The following is a 13,109-nucleotide window of genomic DNA, read 5'->3' on the forward strand; positions in this document are numbered from 1 at the left end:
CTTCTCCCCAACCTCCTTCCCCCCTCTCCACCCCCAACAACTTTCTTCCCCAGTAACTGACCCGCATTTCCAATGGTTTCTTCATGTGTCATCGATCAAGACCTATTTCCATATTATTGATATTTGCACTAGGGTGGTCTCAACTTCTTTTTTGTAGGGTATTTGGGCAGTAGAGTTTTGGGCAGTCTGTTCAGTCTTGGAATTCTCTAACCTGGGCCCACTACAATTCCAGTAGTGATATGTGCTTGTAGAGCCTTTTCAGCAGACTGGGAATCCCTGTGTGAATTCCAAACATAAGCTCATTGCTGAAATTTGCATCTCTACCCCAGCATTGAGGCTGACTGGAGAGTGATGCTGAGTAAGCATGGCATTCTTTATTATTCAGTTGTAAGGCTGTTACCTTGTTGGGTTTCTTTATCTTGTCCTGTGGATCATTTCTTAATTGCTCAACATCTGGTGATTCCTCTCTGGGCACATTTTTGAAAGTCAGGGGAGATTGGGGAAGAAGTCTAGTCTTATTGGTCAGGTGATCATAATCTCCACTATGACTTCTTAAGTCCTATACCAAAACCCCGCTCTCTACTCCGATTCCACTGCTTGTCATAAAATGAATTTTCTGTTTATTACCTATATTTAAAGCAGTAATGAATGAAACATCCTGTGATACCCAGATAATGATTTCATGTTTTTTTCATTTGTCAGGCTTAGGCTATCAGTTTCTTAGCAAGATTTGTTTTCAGTAACACCTAGCAGCATTTCTCTGTAGGCTGGCTTCTAGTTCTTTAAAGCTTTATCCTGCTTTTTGATATGGCAGTGATGTCACCATTTATGAAATTCTTGTCAAAAAGAATAGCTGGGGCTAAAAACTTGTGTTTCAGTGCTAAAAGCAAGTTTACACTCATTTCAAAAATTATTTTTCTATTTTGAAATATATAGCTTTGTTATGATTAAAATTAATAAAGACTGATATAAATATAGAAATTAGTAGTTTAATTAAAGCCATGGCCATGCTGGTAAAATATATATAAGACCGCGCCTATTTTTTATATTTACCACCGGAACCCATCTTCTAGCCAGCCCCCCGGAAGGTCAAGAGCCCTTACTTTCCCTTTTCCTCCCATTTAAACTGTCCTATGCGTCCCCACACCCAAAGAACCAGAAACTGGAAACCCATTGGACCATGGGAAATGTAGTTTGATAGTCCCCACGTGTCCATAGAAAATATATATATATATACTTTTAAATGGCATCTCCCAAATTCCAATTATACAAAGCTGTTTCTGATCTTCCCAACAACTCCCTCCTTCTCAAACTACATTGCTTTGAATTATTGTTTGTTTGCATTTATTCTCTTTATTTTTATTCTCTTTATTCTCTATATTTATTCTCTTTATATTTATTCTATACATACTTATATATGTACTTGTTTGCCCCATTAGAATGTAAATTCCTTGTAAATAGGGATTGTTTTATTCTTTGTATTATTAGTGCCTGGCACATAATGCATGTTGATTGATCAGGTGGTCTCAGATCAAAATCTGAGACTTTTCCTGGTTCCTTCCCCCTTTTGAAATGCCTACTGAAAGGTTTTAGAATTAGAATAGATCTTTAGAGGCTAGCTAATTCTAAACTCCTTAAGTTTTCATTGATGAGGAAACTGAGACCCAGAGAGTTCAGGTGTTTTCCCCAGTCAAATAGATAATAAGTAACAGAACCTACATTTTATATCTCTTTATAACCCAGCTAAATTCCTTCCATACAGTATCAAAAAATTACCAAGTATAAGGGGATTTCTAGGTGGCCCAATGGATAGAGTGCTGTGTTTAGTCGGGAAGACTCATTTTTCAGAGTTCAAATCTGGCCTCAGACACTAGTTGTATGTATGACTATAGGGAAATGGTCACCTAAACCTGTTTGCCCAGTTTCTTCATCTATAAAATGAGCTGGAAAAGGAAATGGCAAACCACTCTGGGATTTTTGCAAAGAAAACCTTAAATGGGGCCATAAAGAATTGAACATTCCTGGAAAATGAACAATAGCACTGGTACAATGAGTTATCAACAAATATTTATTAGACCATTAGTGTGTCAGACACTGTGCTAAGATAGACTACAAAGAAAGGTTTAAAATAGTCTGTTTCTAATTAGAAAAACTTCTAATAATTTGTTGCCTTTTGTCTGCTTTTCTGATGGAGATTTTTATCGGGGGTAGAGAGATATCTAAATGTAGGATTTTTTTTTAAGAGTTGATATCTCTTAATATGAATATATCCTCTATTCCTTCAGATCTACATCTCAAATATAACTTAGTCTTAGTTGACTGGGTCACGGAGGGGTTAAATGACTTCTCCATGGTCACACAGTCAGTATTCAGGACTTTATTTCAGGTCTTTTTAACCTAAAGACTAGCCCTCTATTCACTATACCACACTATCTCTCCTTTTAGTTATTAATACTTATTTAGAAGTGTTTTGTGAGCGGGCCTTGCTACATGCTGCTACTTTATCAGCTTTTTCCTCTTGTGACTAGTAAACTGCAACAAATCTCTCAAGTTATTAGTACCCTCTTGAAATGACTTTTTATTACTTCTTATGTACTTAATTTTTTACTTATACATATGATGTATAACCCTGTATAAGCATTTTGATACTATCTGACAATTGGTTTTATCTTTGTATCCCAACACTTAGCAGAAAGTCTTGTACATAGATTTTATTAAATGTTAGAATTTAATAAAATATTTGAAACTTCGTAGCAGCTTAAAAATTGGAAAAAACTATCAACTTTGTGGATGTCTTTCCCATCTTCTCAAAAAAAAGAAAAAGGTGATTAAAAACATATGCTTCAGGAGCAGCTAGATTGTGCAGTAGATTGGTATCCAGGCCTAGAGAAGGGAGGTCCTAGACTGATACATGGCCTTAGATACTTCCTATCTCTGTGTAAGTCATTTGCCCCTCATTGCCTAGCCCTTACTACTTTTCTGCCTTGGATCCAAAACACAGTATTGATTTTAAGACAGAAGGTAATGGTTTCAAAAAACAAAATAATACATGCTTCCTTGGAAAAGCCTTTTAAAGAACCCAGCCACCTCCATTCTAAGATGAGATATCAGAATAGAACTTGGATTTACTGTATCATTCAGAGAACATTTTAAAAAGATTCAAACTTTCTCTTACTAGAAAATTTCTAAGAAAATATCTTTACTACTATATAATATGTAGCAATATAATATTACATAATAATAATATAATTATAATAATCTTATTCTGATAAAGATTTTAATTCTTTGATATATAATACCTCCTGAGAATTTAGATAATCTATCTATACAATTTGGTATCCTTTTCTTTTGCTCCTTATGCAATCAGAGAAAATAGAAACTGCCAAAGGCAACTAGATGGTTCTTTGAATAGAGCCAGGCCTAGAGATGGGAGGTCCTGGGTTCAAATATGGCCTTAGATACTTCCTAGTTGTGTGATCTTGGGCAAGTCACTTAACCACAATTGCCTAACTTAACCTCAATTGCCTAGCTCTTAAAATTCTTCTACTGTAGAACTAACATTTAGTATTGATTCAAAGACAGAAAGCAAAGGTTTTAAGAAGGAAAAAAAAAAATAGAAACCGTTCAGTTGGTCTTTAACTACTACTCTGTGAGAATAAAGTATAATGATAAATCTAACAACCCTGCATTGACTATACTCTTTTTCCAACTCTATCTTGATTCCTTGGTGAACCAGTTCAGTTCTTCATTGTTATCTTCTTAAGGCCCTTGACCCGTTATGCTATTAAAATCTTACTCTGCCAAGAATTAGCCTAGTTTACTGCCGCCACGGAAAGCTTTCTTTCCTACATTTGCTCTGCTGAACAAAGCTGAAGACTCTGCTGCTTATGTCTGCTACAAATTTGGTATATAATCCTGGCTGGGCTCTCACTTTACCCTGGCATCCCTTTTCATCTCCCTAATTGATTCACATTATATTCACCATAGTTTCTTTTCCAAACCTTTTCATCTCTTCTCCAGCAAATCATGGTTCTCCCTTCCCCTTTTCTCTCAGATAAAGTCTGATTTTATAATTACATTGAGAAAATTGAGGATATTTGTGCTAAAGAGTTCTTTCTCCCTTCCTCATCTCAAATGCCTTGCACCATGCTTTATCTTGTCCCTTTCTCATTTGAAGAGATGGCCCATTTCCTAGTCAAGGCAAAGTCAATCTCCTCAATGTGTAAAAGGGATGTTATTATAACTTATGTTCTCCAGCATATTGCCCCCCTCTAACATTACTCTTTTCTGTATTCATTCTCAGGCTACTGGATACTTCAGTATTATCCACAGATGTGTCCATCTTTTCACCATCCCCAGGAAACCATTACTTGATCCATCCATTCTTATTAATTATCATCCATATATGTCCTTTTTTGTTGTTGTTAAATGTTCCAGGTGATCAGCATTGTTTCCACTTTTACTCTCATAAATTTTCTGTAGTCTTAACTTCTGACCTCATCATTAAACTGAGATTGTGCTCTCCTGAGTTAACCAGTGATGTTTTAATTGCCTGATATAATGACCTCTCAATTCTCATCCTTCTTACCTCTTTGTAGCCTTTGACCCTGTCAATCACCCTCTTTTCCTTAATATTCTTTACTCTCTGTTTTCATGATTCACTGCACTCTCCTACCTAAAAGACTATTCCTTTTCTAATCCTCTGCTGGATTTCCTTTTGCATTATGTCACCCAGACCTCTGTCCTGGTCTTTCTTCTCTTCCTATCTCTATGCTAATGATTCTCATTTTTTTTTCCCTCTATCCTCCTAACCTCTTTCTTGATTTAGAACCTCACAGCTCCAATTGTCTATTAGACATATTGTACTGGGTATCCAAACTGAGTGTCTCACTGAAATCTTAAACTCAACATGTCCAAAACTGAACTCATCATTTTTTCCCCTCAAACTCTCCTTTCTTCCTAAATTTCCTATTACCTCACCATTTTTCTAGTAACTCAGGCTCACAATTTAAGTTTCATTCTTGCCTTTTTTTTTTTTTTTTTTTTTTTTTTTTTTTTTTTTTTTTTTTTTTAAGGCTGACGTATATTAAGGTTGACAAGACACTAGTAGTCTAGTTTGGCTGGAAGATAAAATGTGTTAAGAAGAGTAACATTAAGACTGAGAAAAGATAGGTTGGATCCAAATTGTAGAGATCATTAAATATTCAGCCTAATGTTTTTATACTTAGCCCTCAAGGCAGTAAATAGGTGGGCCACTGAAATGTTTAAAGCATGAGAATATTGTCAGACCTGTGCTTTAAAGAGTTGCTTTACCCCTTCCAGCTGTGTAGAGGATACACTGAAGAAAGACAATGCTGACAAATCAATTAGGTGACACTTATAATAGTACAGAGATATTAAAGGAGTATTTGTGTAAATAAGGGGAATTGGGGTTGAAAAACATAAGATATAGTGGTGATAAATTGATAGGACTTGATGATTGATTAGATATAATGGAGATATGAGAAATAGGGACAAAAGCATCATTCAGAGGTAATGATCCTCAGTGGCTTGAAGCATCCTTCCCAGACATAGGGATGTTTGGAATAAAGGCAGTATTCGTGGAAAAGATGTATAATTCTATTAGACATTTTGAGTTTGAGATGTCAAGTGAATGTTTAGTTTAAAGTTCAACAAACAGTTGGTTATATGAGACCAGAGCTCGGGGGAAAGTTTAGGCTTGATTTAAAAAAAAAAATATCATGGGGGCAGCTGGGTAGCTCAGTGAATTGAGAGCCAGGCCTAGAGACAGGAGGTCCTAGGTTCAAATCCGGCTTCAGACACTTCCCAGCTGTGTGACCCTGGGCAAGTCACTTGACCCCCATTGCCTACCCTTACCAATCTTCCACCTATAAGTCAATACCCAGAAGTTAAGGGTTTAAAATTAAAAAAATATATATATATATCATTTGAGAGTAGCTGCATAGAGGATAATAATTGCAACCACACAATTGATAGGATTGTGAAGGAAGAAAGCTAAGACAAAGAAAGTGGTCCATTCATATGCTCTATGTAGGGGCAGGAGATAGATGATGATCCTGCAAAGAAAATGAAACATTAAGGAAGTGAATCAGCAGAGAATAATTTCATGAAAGCCAAGGGAAGAAAATATCTAGGAGTGAAAGAATGGTTTTGGAGTGTCAAAAACTGAAAAAACTTAAATTAGGATAAGAAAAAGAAGAGACCTATGAATTTTGGAATTACCAGTAACATTTGCAAGATCAGATAATTGGTAGAGCAGAAGTTAGATTATAAGGGCCTGAGGAGTGAGTGGTATATGTGACATAGTGAAATTGTTTCAGGGAGTTTGGAGGGAGTGGAGAGATGTGGCATTTGAGGATGTGAAGATAGGGAGGAAATCCCTGGACCTCAGTTTCTTCATCCATTATTTAGACCAGAGGATTGCCAACGCCTCAAAATTCTTTGTTTTTGTTTTACTGTGTAGAAGATGTCCAGGATCCCAGAAATTACCACCAAAAAAACCTAAACTGCCAAATATGTCGCAAAAAGCTCATACACAAAATAAAGTATATCTTTTGTTCATAAGAGTCCATCAGTCTCTCATTTGCCTTTTGTTATTATTATTATTATTATTTTAATTCTAAGAATGGATGCTAAATATCTGTTTCAAGGCAAAAGAGCAGTAAGAACTTGGCAGTTGAGACTAAGTGATTTGCCCAGGGTCACACCAATAGGAAGTGTCTGAGGTCAGATTTGAATCCAGGTCCTTACACCTCCACGTCTGGCTTTCTAGCCACTGTGCCCCCTAGATACCCCTCATTTGCTTTACTTTAAAAGTAGACACCAACCCCCTATCTTATTTTTCTGTATTACAACTGCTGTGAAGAGGAAGGTATATTGCTGGAGGCATGTACTGATAACAAAAGGTGACAGCTAATGGAGAGATAGAACCTGAATTATAAGGAAGTAAACTGAAACCAAAAAGTAGACGTAGTCTTGTGCCATTAGGTTACAGAATACCATTTCTATATTGATTTTGTACCATCATTAAAATTATTTTGTTACATAATACATTAAAAGATAGGAAAGGATAGATAATTTTGCAAAAATTTCACCTAAATTTGTCAAAATTTTATAAAGTTCATCTAAGAGTCAATCTTCAGTTGTATAGAAACTTCTTGATGCGTCTGTACTTGATGCATTCCAATAAATGAGATGTTATTATATAGCAAAATTTTAAAGATACTTTAGTGAACTCTTGGATATATTCTACTGAATTACAAAATGTTTATGGGTACCTATAGCTGTGCTTGGGGATCAGTTATACATATGAAAAGATAATTAACAGTATTGTTATTTACATTTCAGAGAAAGGAGAGAGAGAGAACAGTGATCTTAGATCTTAGCAGGAAGTCGCTGCAAAGGTAGGATTTAAGCTAAAATTTGAAGGATAGGTGATATTTAGATTGAAGATAGGATCATAGATTTAGAACTGGAAGGACATCGGAAGCTATTTAGGTCAATCTCCTTATTTTTACAGATGAAGAAACTGAGATTGAAATATGTCAAATATAATGCCCAAAGCCAAAAAGTAAGTGGCAGAGCCAGAATTTAAACCCTGAACTTCTGAGACTCCGGAAGCAACACTTTTTACACATAGATTACATGCAGCATTTTATCTTGATCTACTTTTGTAGCTTAGGTCACTGAATCTCAAAGAGATGTAGTGACTTGTCCAAGTTACTAATTTCTAACTCTTTATCCTATTAAAATAGTATTTATATAGCATTTTAAGGTTAGCAAAGCAGTTCATCAGTGTTCTCTTTTTTTATTCTCACAACAACTCTGGGAAGTAGGTACTATTGGCATCCATGTTTTACAAATAGAAGCTTGAGAAAGACAGAGATAAAGTAACTTGCCCAGGTTCACACAGCTAGGAAGTGTCTAAGGCTATATTTGAACTGTAGTCTTCCAGACTCTCAAGTGTCCACTGAACTATTACATTGTTAATTAAATATAGATATGCTATCTTAGTAAGTGAGGATTCTTATCCATTCTTCATATTTTACCAGTGTAATGCCTTGTACATATTAGATAATATATGTTAGCTGACTTGATTTATAGGTACTTATAATAATTTTGAATTTCAGGAGACTATACCACAAATTAATTAACCATATATAATATTTTAATTCAGAGTTTGTGTCTTGGTAACCAAGAAACCCAACTTAACATCCACAAAAAAAAAAATCTTTTTTTGGGGGGTGAATGTGCAAAAGATTAAATTAAAAATGACTAGCAATAGATCATTTCCAAACATTCATCTAGGGTTGCACATCAGTTAGGGAAAACTTAGTTGAAATTTACTTCTCATTTTTTCTTACATTAGTTTGTTTGTCTTGCTATTTAGAACAAATGTCTTAAGACTTATTCTTGTACTTACGTATGAGAGACCTGCTCATAAAAAAGATGATCTACTTGTGATGGAAGAAATACCATTTATTTATTGAGGAATTCCTTTCTTTTTTAAGTTTCAGGTCTGGGATCAAAGCATCTTTGTCCAAGGGGAAGAATGTTTAGGCGGCTGGATCAGCTTAAGCCCAGGTCTTCTGACACAGTTGTAGGTGCATGGAGTGGGTTGGAGTGGGGAGACTCTGAAACACCAGTTGGTGCAGGACAGGTTCAGAGATAATGGAGGGAATTGAAGGACCTTCCTTTGTGTTATGTAATAGGGAATCAAAGGTCATTAGCTCTTCCGTAGACACTTTGGAGCCACTGTGTATACCAGCACATTTTATTTTATTTATTTTTTCCTTTCCGAAAAGTATATGTTCTTTTTTGTATGAAAAGATAGGAGAATATACCAATGAGAATAGTGTATCAATAATCACTTGGATAGCTGGAGTAAGTTTTATTTTAGGAGATGGGAGGATGGCAAAACTTTAAAACTTGATAATTCTAGCCCTTCCAAGTTTAATAGCTAAATATACCAGAACTAACTAGTTCTTCTTCTTGGCCACATTTAAGAAGATTAAAAAATATTCATATCTCTTGAGGGATTCATTTTTGTCATCCTTTTCCCTCATATAGTCTGCTTCCTCTTAAAAGACATCAAAACATATATATTCTATTTTGTAATGATAATCATTGCTTAATAAATCTCTATTTAGTACTTTTTGCACAATCACATATTATGAGGGAAGTGTCAAGGTGCATAGAAGAATGTCTTGTGCTTACCATTGTTTTTGGAAAGGATCTCAAATAATATATTACTCCAGCTATTTCAAATCTTAAAGAATTTAATAGGTAACATTTATGATACCTAGTATTTATATATTGCTTTAAGATTTGCAAAACATTTTATGTTAATTCAATTGATCCTTACTGCAAGGTAAATTTACCTTGTGAGATAAATGTTATTATTGTCTTCATTTGTAGATAAAGAAACTGAGGAAGACATAGGTTTAAGTGACTTGCTCTGGGTCACATAAGCAGCATTCAGACTTGGTTCTGGTTGACTTCATATCCTTTGCTCTATTTACTGTTCCCCTAGCTGCCTAACTAAATTGTCCGACATTTGTAGGCATTTTGGGAGTTGAGTTCACCATTCTTCTAGGTCCTAGTTAAAGGATCATAGATTTAGAGATAGAACATTCTGTGAAGGTCATGTAGCCCAACCCTTTATTTTTCCAAATGAAGCAACTTAGCTCCAGAGATATGAAACAACTTTCCCAAAACTAGATAGGCAATAGTCAGAATATGAATGCAAGAAGGTTAATCTGCCTCCAAATTTAGTGTTTTTTTTTCCACTGTACCATACTTTTGCCTGCCAATTTTATGTGGACATGAGTGTAGTATGTTAAATATTATCATGGTTCTAAACTTAGGAAAAATGGGCAGAGATATTACATGATGGGAAATTATATTATTTAATCATACTTGCCAAAGTGATTTTTTCATTTTATATATATCACCTTTGCAAATATGCTCACAAATATTCTCTAGATATTTCCTATACTAACAATTTTTTTTAACAAATAATATTAAGCACATTCTATTTACAGATTACTGTATTAAGTGCTTAGGTCAGAGGCAATGGGTCATTGGAGTCAGGAAGACTCATCTTTTTCAGGCACTTACTAACCCCGTGTGTGACTCTGGGTGAGTTACCCAACCCTATTTGCCTCAGTTTCCTTACCTGTAAAATGAGCTGGAGAAGGAAATAGCAAACCATCCAGTATCTTTGTTAAGAAAACCCCAAAATGACGTCATTTAGAGTCAGGCATGACTGAAATGACTAACATCAAAGGCTTATAGACAGGATGATTATGGTAATTTCTGGGGAGCAGAGGGAGAGAGCAAGGACAATAAGAAGAATTTGGAGGCTTTTCTTGAGCCACCCTTTAATGGCCTCTTCTTTGATTTTTGTTTTTCTTAATAATTTTGAATTCAGATTCTGATAATTTATTCTTTTGATCAGTCAAGACAATTCCATAGACTTTTTATCCTTGACCTATGATTAAGGGCAGCCTGGATAGTGCTGGTAGTGCTGATTATTTATGTCTGAAAGAGCCAGAAGTTGTAGCCATAACTCAGAGAAGAGCCATGTTTGTTATTTGTACTTTCACAATATATAAAAGTTGCAGAGAATTAGATTTTAGCTTAAAGTGCTGCCTTAAATGTAATGAATTTTATCACTAGTTGGGAGTGTTTTAAGAAGAGACTGTATGATTACTTTGTCAAGACTTTGAAAACAGGCTTCTCAGTAGTGTAGTGGATGCAGTGCTGGACTTAAAAGTGAGGAAGATTCCAAATCTTGCCTCTGATACTTACTGTATAACCCAGGGCAAATTATTTAACCTTTGTCTGTTTCCTCTATAAAATGATAATAGTAACAATAGTTCCTACCTCTCAGAGTTGTTTTGAGTATAAAATGAGAGAATTTTTGTAAATTGCTTTTCAGACTTAAGGTGCTATATAAATGCTAGCTGCTATTATTATTATATTTATCATTATTGTGTTTTTTAAATTTTTATTTAATTAATTTAGAATATTTTCCATGGATACATCATATTATTGTATTTTAAAAAGATAATTTATGCATGTATAGGTTGTAATAGATGGCTTCTAAGACCTTTTGCAAATGACAGCATTTTTTACTACTCAGACTTTATAGGAAAATAGTTCTTGGTATTGAAGGGTCCTATATAAATTTGCAATAGGGATACATTTAAAGTAGCCATTATTACTTCTTTGGATATGAAGATGACAATATTTGCTAATTATTAGGTCAGGATGGGCACATGGATAAGGCACATATATGTTTTCTGGGTCATCTTTTCCAGGAAATTTTCTTGAATTTTTCTTTTACCACAATTGGAAGAGACTTTAAAGACTATCTAGTGGGAAAAAGTACAGTAAGGCTATGTATCTTTGGGGGATACATTCCAAGATGTGCTATGGATGGTTGAAACCATGGATTTAAATGAACACCTACTGATCCTCTCATATATGTTCTCTTTCCCCTACCTCCTGCCCTTTGGCTCACTGATTTCACCCCACTCCACCCTTCCCACCCCAAACCCCCCCCCCAAAAAAAAAACACCCCAGGACTGAAAGTGAAGGCAAAAGAGACTAATGGGGACAGGCCACTTTGGTGCTTCCTGGTGGGTAACTGAAACAACAGAGAGGAAACAGGAGATGAGGGGATCCCACTGTACTTAATAAAAAGAGTTCTTATCATCTTTCTCTCCCCACCTCCAATATCAACAAAGACTTGCTGTGTAACCTTAAACATGGTACTGAGCCTTTGGGGAAGACACTTGTCTCATCTGTAAAAATATCTTGCATGCATGAAGACAGTGGGATGAACTAGATTGAACAAACTTGGAAGAGAAAAGACTGGCTGAAATAATAATTGCCTTGAAATATTTGAAAGGCTGTCACCTGGAAGCATTAAACTTGTTCTGCTTTGCCGTGGAGGGCAGAACTAGGAACAGATTATGAAAGTTGCAGAGAGGCAGATTTAGGCAGGTAAAGAAACTTTTTTAAAAATAGATTGTTCCAAAAGTGAGATACTGTAGTCTGTTTCTGGAACTTGTAACTTTCCTATCACTGGAATCCTTATGTTTTGATCTTCATTTATTGAACTAAATGTCATCTGAGTTACCTTTTAGTTTTGAAGCTGATAACCAGATGATCATTTGGGGTTACTTTTCAGTACCAGAATATATATATGTGTGGGGTGTGTGTGTGTGTGTGTGTGTGTGTGTGTGTGTGTGTGTGTGTGTGTGAGAATTTTAGTGCAGAAATCTCCAATATAAGTTCTTTTTGCAATTTATTATGGTACGTTGAAAAGGATGGTAACAACCTGCATCCAAAAAACAAACTGTTAACATCTACAAAAATTTATATAAACTTATAATAGTAGTGGCATTTTTAAATTTTGACCATATCAAGAATTAAAAGAATGACTAAGAGAAATACTTTTGAGAGGATTTGGCCACGTAATTAAGTATTGTGTACATGTACCTGCACACTCCTTCCCCCCCCCTTTTTTTTTTTTTTATTGAAATTATCATCTGGGGAGAAAGGTACCATTTGCAAAATGCTCAATTTATCTTCATCTAATTACATTTCATCTTCATAACCTTGTCAATTTCAACATTACTTAGATCCTCCTTTTCTGCTCTCTAATTACCTTGAAGCTTTTCTATGAAGTTTATTTTGTAGATCAAGAAGTTGTTTTTCATATCCTAATTTGCTAAAAATTGTTTCATAATTCTATCAGTAGCTATAATTATGTAGATGAGTGAAAATGATCATTTTTTATTTTAAGTTGAGAGATCGTTTGTTCAAGATCACAGTATGCCCATTGTAGAATTTTCTATAATAATCAAGTAATCTCTGTATGTCCCTCATTATAGTGTTAGAGTTGATTTTCCAATAAGTACAAAATTCCCAAAGCAATCTCTTAGGTCTTTTGCTAGTTGATAATTATTTAAAGAGGGATGTTGTGGACATAGTTGGATTTCCAGGGCAGTTAACTTATTAGAGAACTGATAAAGTTGCCTCTGTCAAATTGAAAGGAGTAAATTTATTTTTCTGTA

Source organism: Gracilinanus agilis, chromosome 6 (genome assembly GCF_016433145.1).
Source record: "Gracilinanus agilis isolate LMUSP501 chromosome 6, AgileGrace, whole genome shotgun sequence".
NCBI lineage: Eukaryota > Metazoa > Chordata > Mammalia > Didelphimorphia > Didelphidae > Gracilinanus > Gracilinanus agilis.